The 11,284-nt window shown below is 37.8% G+C and overlaps 2 pseudogenes; one reads left to right on the forward strand and one right to left on the reverse strand.

Annotated features, from left to right (window-relative positions):
• The first annotated feature begins 528 nt into the window (after positions 1-528).
• Positions 529-8,258, forward strand: LOC129729014 (uncharacterized; annotated as a pseudogene).
• Positions 5,292-6,089, reverse strand: LOC129731727 (uncharacterized; annotated as a pseudogene).
• Positions 8,259-11,284: the final 3,026 nt, after the last annotated feature.

Below are 11,284 nucleotides of genomic sequence, written 5' to 3' on the forward strand. Positions count from 1 at the left end.
GTTACTTCTACGATCTGTTTTGTTTATAATTTGTCAACAATTGCCATGGGAGAACTTTAAAAGAAATTCGATACTGCGTCGTTTAAGAAGTTGCAAGGTAAACAGTATGTTATATCAAGTATTGAATTTTACAATGTGAGATTTTTTTTATATTAGGTCTATAATGTTCACTATCCGTCTGGTATTGGCTTTGTTGCAGAGAATAGCGATTCTGACAATTGATAATAGCAGATAAAATACTCCTGTTTTCGTAAATAAGATTCATTTTTGCAAATAATAGGGTACTAAAGCCCTATTCTGTTTTTGGTCTTAAGTGATAAAGCGTGTCTAATAAATACATGAGACATTTTTAATTTCACGTTTTCAAAGGTTATTTGCAAAAAAAAAACGGTTTCAAATTTTTTAAACATTACAAAAATTCAACACAATTTCACGGCAACACTGCACAGTGAAAACATCGGAAATCGAAAAATTGTTCAAAAGCAAACCAAGCAACCCAGGGGGAATCTATCTGTCAAATATCGTGTAACCGTGACCAGCATATTTGGCAACAAGGCGTCCGGTTGTTTTGGTTTTTGTCGTTTTGATTGGAGTAAAATTCAGTAGAATTGTAACGTTCTTTTTTACCAAAACTCTAGAAATCGCGGAAAACTTTTATTCATACTGCGTTGCGTAGTGAAATTTGGTGGCAGCAGCCTGCAATTAGCTGAAAATCATGAACTTTTCTCGCCACAAAGGAAATCTTTTAAACGTCATGTACCAACAAACTTCATGGACCAGAGTTGATCTGCAATAACGCACACATATATGAATTTTGACAGCAGTAAATCCCCCCTGAAGCAACCATCGTTGTTGTTACTGCCTATTTTTCTTTATGTTGATGTTACCGAAACTTTTCATGTTTACATAGGTGGAAGAATAGTGTTAAAGTCGAAAAATGGCCTGTGCTGTAGTATGCTACAAGCGGACAAAAAAACTATCACCGGATATACATTTTTCCCGGTTCCGAAGAATGACGATCCCAGGAGAATTTGGCTCTATCGATGCGGCATTTACGTGGAAAATCCCATGCCAAAGCTAATGAAAACCAGAAGAATGTTTGTTTGTGATAATCATTTTGAGGTAGGTGCTTTCAATTTTGAAACATCTAGTAGAATATAGTAAAACCACAGAATCTTCTTTTATTTTGTAGCCGGGTGTTTATCGAAGCGTTATTGTTAAATCAGCGAAAATAAAACAACGTTTTCAATTGTATCCAGACATTCTGCCTCACAAAAACTTGCCGGTTGAATCTTGCGGCATCAGATATTCGTACTTGGACAGAGAAAAATGATCCACTTGAATATGATGAATCAGAAGTCTCAAGTCTTGAATGCACGGCGAATAGTAGCAAATCTCTCGATAGGTCTACAGCCAATATTGAACCGTTTGACTATTCACAGCCCCCGAAACGTATGTTAACCTTAGCGTTATCAAAACCGTATGTGATCATATTTAATGGTTAAAAATACAGGATCCAAATCTCACGATCAGCGAATCTACAAGCAGGGCTTGGTTGATCGAAGTGGTGCAACAGAGACTTTGCTCTAAGCGTCCGTATCTGTGCAATGTGCTATTTTGACGGAAACTAAAGCAACACAGACGAAATTTCATCAAACCTCATCCAAAACTCTTCCACCATATTCAGATGTCCAAAGTTCAGCTGGATGTGCAGTCAAGTGAAAAATCCTGTGAAAGCGAGTATTTGCCTAGCGCAGACAGCTTAAATGAGTTTAAAGCTGAAGTTTCTTTTAAAGAAGTTTTTTGTGAAATTGAAACGTTTGTTAGGACAAAATCTACCAATTATTTAGACATTTCAAACGAAAATCTTTTCATTTTAGATGCGTTATCAGACACTACTGGCATAAGTAAGAGAGATATGTTAGTTTTTCGAAAAATAAGATTGAATGAATCATATGAGATTTTGAGTGACACTGTAGGACTAACAGGCGCGCGCGTTGGGCAAATTTTTAATGACTGTGTTCCTAAAATCGCCAAAGAAATGAACGAAATAATTTTCTGGCCTTCAGCCAGCGAGATTGAGAAATTTTTACCAGTTTCTTTTCTGAACAAATATTCTAGCGTTCAAAGCATTATCGACTGCTTTGAAGTGCAAATTGAAAAACCGTTCGATCCTGTTTTACAATCAATAACTTACTCATCGTATAAATCATGCAATACGTTGAAGTTTTTGATATCTTGTACTCCTTGTGGTTTGGTTACATTTTTATCTAAAGCGTTTCCTGGACGTCCGAGTGACCAAAAATCGTTCGACGTTCTGGATATTTGAAAATGATTCAGCCCGGTGCAGGAGTACTCACGGATCGCGGTTTTAAAAATGTGGCATCAGATGTTGCCAACTCTGGAGGAGTTCTTATAAGACCACCCAGTGTATCTAATGATGAACCGTTATCTAAAGATGATTCAATGTTAGCAAAAGAGATCGCGAGTGTCAGGATACACGTTGAGCGCCTTATAAGAAGATTTAGGGAGTTCAAAATATGCGCTCCACATGCAGAATTACCTTCAACATTGTTTGATAAGGTAGATGATATTGTTACAATCATAGGTGGATTAGTTAACATGCAAGGCAAGCTGATTGGGTGAAATAGATTTTACTTGTAGTGGTTACTCAAGATAGCTAAAAACTGCAAAGTATTTATTGTAATTTTACATACAATTCGCCGTTCTACCTTCGACATTTCATGATAGGATGTGTAATACTGTTACTATGTAATAATTTAGATTATTGAATATGCTATACAAGATGATTCAAATAAGAACGACCATATCAGATATAAATAACGATTGAATCATTCAATCATTAATTTAATCTTTAATCACTACAAGTTTATTTACAGTATTTATGCAACATAGTATATCTCTCAAAAGTTTTCATACAGTTTGGGAAAAATGTTCTCTTGCCAAAATTTATAACTAGTTTTCATGATGTTAGTAATATAGTCGTTATCAAAATCTACGTCGTAAAATTCTACAAATTGTTCAGGATGTCTACTATTTTCAAAACCTGGTCGAACAAGAACTAAAACACCATTTGTTCTGTGTGTCATTATCATTTGCAAATGAATTTGGCAATTTACTTTATGCTTGAGCTTTCCATCTTCATCACTGTAATACTTTATGGTGTCTTCCTTAAACGGGCATTTTATTTCAAACACAGTAGTTACATTGATGGCGTCGGGAGACGCGCCGAAGGCTGGATATCGCGGATGAAGTCCATCGTCATCGCTTCACATTTTTATAATATTTCTTAATTACTCCGATAACCTTACTTTCTAGATTAAGCCCTCGTTTCATTGCTTCTGATGTTTTACTACTCTGTCCTAGAACGCTTCTAACCAACGATCCGTCAGACATTCCACATCGAGACAACTCATACACTTTTGATGCAGTAAATCTATTTATAGTAATTTCTAAATTCAGTAATTCTTCAGTACAAGCTTGTACTGTCATAGACCTTTTGAAATAAGAAATGAACTTCTTCCAATCGGAAATACCTTGAGACCTTTTGTATTCCAGCATCAGGTAATGTATCGAACAACGACCACTTTGAGAAGTTGGTTTAATATATTTAAGGACAGTGTTTGTATGCTTTTGAAGTAGAATACTACTCTCAGGAAGTTCGGCTACATAGGGATGTGAAATGAAAATCTAAAACCGAAAAAAGTGAAAAATATGTCCAATTTCAAATGCTAATAAATCGGTTAGTATTCGATGGATTTTCTTCGTTCTTGCAGCAATAGATTGGAAAATCTTCTAAGATTCTTCCCAAAATAAGATAATTGTAATTTTATTATTCACACTATTGTACTATTGAAAATAGCCAAGCCTTGTCAAAACGAAAAATTCGACCTCTGATTGGTCGTTATATGCTTGCTTCCCAAGCACGGTCGACAGGATCATATACCTTACAATTGAAAACATGCTATTTGGCCTATAAAAGTGCCTGTTTCAGCCGGAGCCGCTCATAATAGTTCTAGACAGCGACAACAGCAGTCGTCCTTCCTTAGCAGCAGCACTAGCCCTGTGGTTGATCACCACGTCTCAGGAGCAGCGCGGTTTTTCTCAGCGTGTGTCGCCAGACAGCCATTATTCCCCCCGTGTTGGGGCAGCATGAAGATTGCCATCAGGAAATCCAATTTTGGAAATCAAAATGCCTTTTTCAAGGCAAATAAACAAGTCATTGAAAGTTAATAATTTTTGTCAACGCAAGCAAGCATTCTGTGTTGCATCCTAGCAATTTAAATCTGTCGCACCCGTCGAATTTACTGAATGTGAAATTGCTTCCACAGTGCATGTTGTCCGTGTATCTTAATTACCCCAATGTTAGGGCAGCTCAAAAGTTGTAATCAGCAACCGGTTTTGAACCGCAAAATGCTTTTTGAAGTAGAATACTTCTCTCAGAAAGTTCGGCTACATAGGGATGTGAAATGAAAATCTAAAACCGAAAAAAGTGCGAAATATGTCCAATTTCAAATGCTAATAAATCGGTTAGTTTCCGATGGATTTCCTTCGTTATTGCAGCAATCGATTAGAAAATCTTCTAAGATTCCTACCAAATTTAGGAAATTGCAATTTTATTATTCGTACTATTGTACTATTGAAAATTCTTAAGCCTTGTCAAAACACAAAATTCGACCTCGTGATTGGTCGTTATACGATTGCTTTCCTATTATTTGGCCTATATAAGAGGCTTCATCAGATATTAAACAAAGATTTCATCAGATATTAAATTGAACAACTGAAATTTGAAGAACACAAATGAATATTTGAAGAGTTAATATTTTCTCGTTTTGCGCTATAATCCAAAGTTAATTATCTTCATCCACATGCATACTCTGACTACGTTTGCGTCGCTTAGTGGTTGGCTACGGTTATGCAGAACGCAAATGTCGGCGCGATGTGATTCGGCAAGACGAAATGTGTTGAAATGTATTGCTCTACTTCGTCGTAAAAAGAGCTGTACATTTCATCACGGTAAGGCGAATCGCATAGCGCCGCCATTCGCGTTCTGCATAACCGTAGCTTTTGTTCCGTTCCCGTTTAATGATGTCGTATTAAATGTGCATATTGCAATTTGGCAGCACTTCAACTTCTCATTTGCGCAAAATTTTAAAAATATTCAATAAACTTCATTCAAAATATCAAACAAAGAGAAATTACAATACTGCCAATGAACGGTCAACGTTTATTTACTAGAAAAAATGACTGACACGCAAGTAACGGGGTTATCTTCTTGCAAAAGTATTCTACTTCAACCTTGCGGTCGTGGCTTTGCATACAACCTTCCTGTGATTTTTAGGACACTTTTCTAACAACGCCTGGACGAATCTCCCACTTCCGTTTTCGCTTTTTCTTTTAATACCCGACTTAGAATACTTGCTGATATCAAAATTGACCCTCATTGACCCGCGATAATTGTGGCACTTTCCACAAACAAGTGCCATCCGTTGGAGACGGGGACGAATACTTCTCGTAGAGGAAAAATAAGAAGGCTATTGCATGCTTACATCCACCATCTGCTGCTTTGCAACCATCGTTCTCGCTTTCGCAATAAACGTCTTGAATCTTATCGAGCTGAGTATCGATAATTGCAACTACGGTGTATTGTTTTTTTGTAACTTTATGCTCAGGAACAACCCGAGCTGTAACGGTATACACACCATTATTAATTTTGTACTGAACTTTGCCGATAGCAGAGTTGAGATAATCGGGATTACTGGACCTAGACATTAGATAAAAATATGTAGTATTACTTTGAGAACCGTGAGCCACGTTGATGAGTGTACCTTTCAATTCTTCCACGTTTGTTAGCATCTCGAAATTTATCGTTGGTGGAAAAAAACTCCTGGACCATGAAAAAATCTACTTTTGGAAGAGTGTTGATATCAGCTTTCAGAAATCCTGCCTGCATTTTCTCTATAGTTTTTACTCTAATTGGTAATATTGCAATGAAAAATCACTTGTCTGCCAAAATTTTTTACAAAAGCAAAACAAAATGCATCGAAATATCTGTTACTTCTCTGTCAAAGTTACCGTCACAATCGATGTCAAAGTCAGAAGTGTTCGGGAAATCCGAAAGGCAAAGGCAATGATTTTCAAACGTCAAAATTGAACAATTATGTCAAAGTAGAACAATTGGTTAGTTTTTTATTTTCGATTTTTTTAAATCTCTCTGCATTTTCTGAGTTGAAGGAAAGTTCCATCGTATTTGAAGAGACCAGCTTCATTAAAATCATCAATAAAAGCAAATTTTTATCTTTCATTTTTGTCCCCCATTAAAAATAATTGATTTCACTTTCACTTCTTTTCATTTTTTTGAGTGATAATCACAAAGTTTCCGTTTATTTAATAATGGGTAAAATTTCACCCATTTCCTTGAGAAAATTTATTTCTCAAAATGAGTGATTTTGTACCCAGTTTTTGACGTTTAATCGGTTTACCCGTTAATGGGTAAATCGAGTTTACCCACTAAATGGGTTGGCTCACTTTTTGGCGAAATGGTTGAAAAAGTACCCATTAATGGGTTTTCGACTCTTACCGTGTGGAGACTGTGTTATAAAGAGATACGCAAAGAGAAAAGCAGTAAATATGGCAACCCTTTGCTAATATTCTATTTCAAACAATTCTGGCAACCACATTTAATTTCGCATGACTTTTCATACGCACTAGAAAGTGTAATGAAATTCCGAAACTTTGTGAGAATATATAACTGAGTTTCAAAGCTTGTTTATACTTTTTTTTTATTTTCAATGCATCACTCATAATACAAGCATAACAAACACATTTTCCATTCAAACCATAATTGCACGTGGTTCACAACAATTATACTGATTACAATACACATTCTGTACGAAAAGTAACACTCCTGAGTTTGTTTACTTTGCACACTCGGAGCCTCGATTTGACGGTTCACTTGGAGTTTTCGACCTCACTCTTTGCGTATCTGTTCATAACACCGTCTGTAGCCACGACCAGTTGACATTTCATGGAGGTTGCCAAACTACTAGTGGAAATTTCAATCGAACTTAAAGCAAATTGCAGATTTTCATAGAACTAGGTTTAGTCGTCTTTTACGTGGGGGACACGTGCCGCATAAAAAGAAACCGCGTGAATTCCGGAATCCGCGTAAAAATATTGCGTACATTCGGGAATTCACGTACAAAACCGCGTTAATTCCGGAATCCGCGAAAAAATAACTCATTAATGAACCGCTTAAAAGGCGACCTTAGTGTTGTTAAAGCATAAGATTATTTAGACCCTAGATGAGTAATGCGCAAGTGTGCCCTTTATGTTCAAGGCCAGTCATGTTGCATAAAAGATCCCCCGATTCGCGAAAATCCCTCAGAAACAGCTGTGAGAATCATGATTTAGTGATGGGAAATATCGCCCAAAACCGACATCGATAACAATCGATGATTCCGGGGCTTTTATCGATATTATCGATAAGTATCGATAATTTGACAGCTAACGTTTGCGGTAATTTTTTTTTTCAGATGGTGATGAAAAAAAACTATTTCAGATGGTGATGAAAAAAAACTAAGACAGATAATTGAGTTGGATAAATTACCCGTGGAAGGTTATCATGTTAGCTTCCTCACAAAAAAATAGTACGTCCTTGCGTGCAGCCTTCCGGCAGTTAACAGGAACATTCGCCATGGCGGACGAAAACATGCGTGTAGCCGTGTTTTTAAGCTCTTTCTTCGTTTTTTTTTTAATAATTCCTCCTCCGTTTTCGCGACAAAATTGTTGGAGTAGATCTTGCGCTTCAAGTTTGTCCAGAAATTCTCGATGGGAAGCAGATGGGGGACAATATATCTAGCTAATGGTAGCAGTGGTCATAGGCTCCTACAAGAGAGATGGGGGACATTGGGCGGATTCGCCGACTTCGGTACCACATCGATATTCAGCCGCTCCATCTCCTCCAACGATCGCTTCGAGTAGTTGGCCGACGTCAAATCTGGCCAGAACAATGTGTCTTCGCGCTTATGGTATTTCTTGATGAACGACGCAACTTCTGTCAGGCACTTTGTACTATAAATTTTTCCGTTCACGGCCAGCCCGGAGCGAAAGAAGAGCAACTTTGAAATACCTTTCTCACTGATTGTCAGTCAAAGCCGCACCTTCTTGGGGAACTTGGTCTGTGAAATAAACTTTACCTCGGTGCTCACTTCCTTCGTGGGGGAGGTAAAACACGAAGAGCCCTGCTAGTCGTTGCCATCCATGGTGAGATAGGTCTAATCGTCCAATACCACTGCCGCGTCGCGATTCACCGGGAAAATTGACTTGACCATCTTATTCAACCGCTGTTGCTGCGTCATTGCCTGCAGCTCCGAGACCAGTGGACGGCACTGCCGCTTCCTGCATGTATGTCCATGTTCTCCACACTGTTTTAGAGCATGCACCAACCTCTCGGCCAAGTGCACGCAGTGACTTTTCCTCTCGGTCTTCCTCTTCAGCATACTTTGAAGCTTCTTGTCGCTCAGGGTCGTTTGCCGTCCGGAACCGGGCTTTCTTTCGATGCTCTGATCGTTGGCCAATAGTGTCAAGATGTTGTAGATGCCAGAACCGGCATACCCTTTCTACGGAATAGTGTCAAGCCGAAGTTCGTTTTGAAGGTTGTATAATCAGGGAAATAATTGAAGCAGGCAAAATTCTGTCAAATTTTAAATGGCCAAAACTTCACGAAAAATGAATCAATTCTGACAAAACAGGTTTCATTTTACTGGAAAACTGTCCTAGTTTCCTAGTATTACTTGAGAACTGGACGTGACCAAGGGTCACTGGAAATGTTTCGGATTTCCGGAGTGTGTGCCAAAGTGTACATTTTTGCAACGCGTAGAACTTTTTCTGACATTCTGTTTCACTTAAGTTTATATGTTGTCAATAAATCAGAATTTATTTCGGGTTCATTTGTAGCCAAAGATTGAAAATTCGCCAAGGAATCATCGAGGTATAAATTTATTAAGTATGGGTGTTGATTTTGGCGGTTTTTTCCCTGTTGGGTACTAATTTTCTTTGAGCTTTCAGCACTCTAGCAGAATTCAATCGAACATTGTGGGTGTGTAGGTCTTATTAAACCAAGCAACTTTGCAAACTTGCGTTTGAAAATTTATCTGGATTAACATTTAAAAAGGTCAGCTTATTTTCACGCGGATTTTCTCTAAAAGGTTATTTATGCAGATTTTCAAATTAACGTGGTTTTTTACGCGAATTTTTGAATTAAAGCGGTTTTTCAAGCGGATTTCTGAATTAACATGGTTTTTTCACGAGGCATGTATCCCCCGCGTAAGAATACCTAACTGTATTTGAACTTTTTTCTTATGAAACAATATATTTCAGTAAAAATTATCTGAACTTTCCTTCAAAAATATAAAAAATGAGTTAAAGATCCTACTCTGAAAAAAATATAATTTTAAAAACAAAAAATGATTTTAGAAAAGATCGGTGATCTCAGATTTTTTCAAATGAAGTATTTTAGATAGAGAATTTAGTTGCCTAAAACGTTCTATGCGTTGCAAAAATGTACACCTTGACACACACTCTTGAGTCCGAAACATTTTCGGTGTAGGTTGGTCACACCAAGTTCCCAAGTAATACTAATATAAAACTGTTTTCCAGTGAAATGAAACCGGTTATCAAAATTGATCCATTTTTCGTAGAGTTCTGGCCATTTAAAATTCGAGAGAATTTTATTTATCTCAATTATTTCGTCTACCCCCTGTATAAATCAGGATACTTTTTTGGCGCAACAATTTCGTTGATTTGGTTTTTTAGTGGAACTAAAAATTGTTTGTTGGGTAACAGATACTTTAAACTTAAACAGTTCCAAGTTAAACTAAACAATTACCAGAGAATCACCAATAGACTGCCGCTATGCATGTCCATGATATTATAAAAGTTTTTTTTTCTCGCTTGTTTTCCGTCGGTCTAGTTCCACCACTGTTGTGGCCAATCACCGACGCCCAAGGAGGCGACTCCACACCCAGGACCCTAACTCACGACCCGTTTATTAACGGACCGGCGCCAACGGCTTTACTTCCTCATGCGATGGAAGGCGTGATCCCAGAGATTTTTCGCCTCAGAAAATCTCCCGGTGTCGGCTAGGATTGAATCTAGACCAGTTGGGTTGGTTGTGAGGGGATCACGCCACCTCACAACCATCGACACCTACAGTGGGTCCAAAAAGTATTCGTCTAGACGAATATTTTTCTAAAAAGTCCAAGACTGGAGCTTGATATGTACTAAAAAATAAAACTAACGGTTAGTTTGGGTAGCAGACCAGTAGGTTAATATTTACTCTTCGAAAATTAAAAAAAAACATAACAATAAAGGTAACAAGGGTGACATTTCATCACATTTCATTTAACATATGCTCAAAAAGTATTCGTCTAATTGGGTTTTAAATAGTTTTCGCATAACAATAGGACTAATAATATGAAAATTAATACTTAGTTGGGTTTCCCTTTGCGTCTATAACAGCTCGTAGTCTTCGAGGCATGGAGTTTATCAAATTGGCCGTGACGGAGGATGAAATTTTTTCCCATTCTTCTTTCAAAACTTGTTTCAATTGGTTTTTGTTAGAAATGTGCCTTTTCCTGATTTCATCATCCAGTATTTTCCATAAATGCTCTATCGGGTTAATATCTGGGCTCTGGGGAGGCGTGTGAAGTTGTTTCGGTGTGTTATAAAGAAGCCATAGCTTGGTGTTAAGGGCCGTGTGCTTGGGATCATTATCTTGTTGGAATATGTATTTCCCTTGTAGCCCCAATTTCTCAGCACTGGCATTCAAATTATCCTTCAAAATGCGGATATACATTGTATGATCCATAATCCCTTCAATTATATGTAGTTTTCCTACACCTGCTGCACTCATGCATCCCCAAACCAGGACGGAACCCCACCATGCTTCACTGTTGGTGTTAGGTTTTGCGGTTGCATTTCCGTGTTCTTTTTGCGCCATACCATACGTTGACCATCTGATCCAAATATATTGAATTTGCTTTCGTCGGAAAATATGACTCGATTCCAGAAGTCTTCCTTCTTGAATTGGTGTTCCTTGGCAAAACTAAGCCGTTTCTGACAGTTAACTTGACTCACCCAAAAATTTTTCCGAGCAACACGTCCATTATAGCCATACTTTTTGCAGGTATTTCGGATTGTGCTAGTTCATACCGTTGTACCTTTTCTCTCCAGTTCACCTGCTAACTTGGGCGCACTTATT

This window comes from Wyeomyia smithii, chromosome 3 (genome assembly GCF_029784165.1).
Source record: "Wyeomyia smithii strain HCP4-BCI-WySm-NY-G18 chromosome 3, ASM2978416v1, whole genome shotgun sequence".
In the NCBI taxonomy this organism is placed as follows: Eukaryota; Metazoa; Arthropoda; class Insecta; order Diptera; family Culicidae; genus Wyeomyia; species Wyeomyia smithii.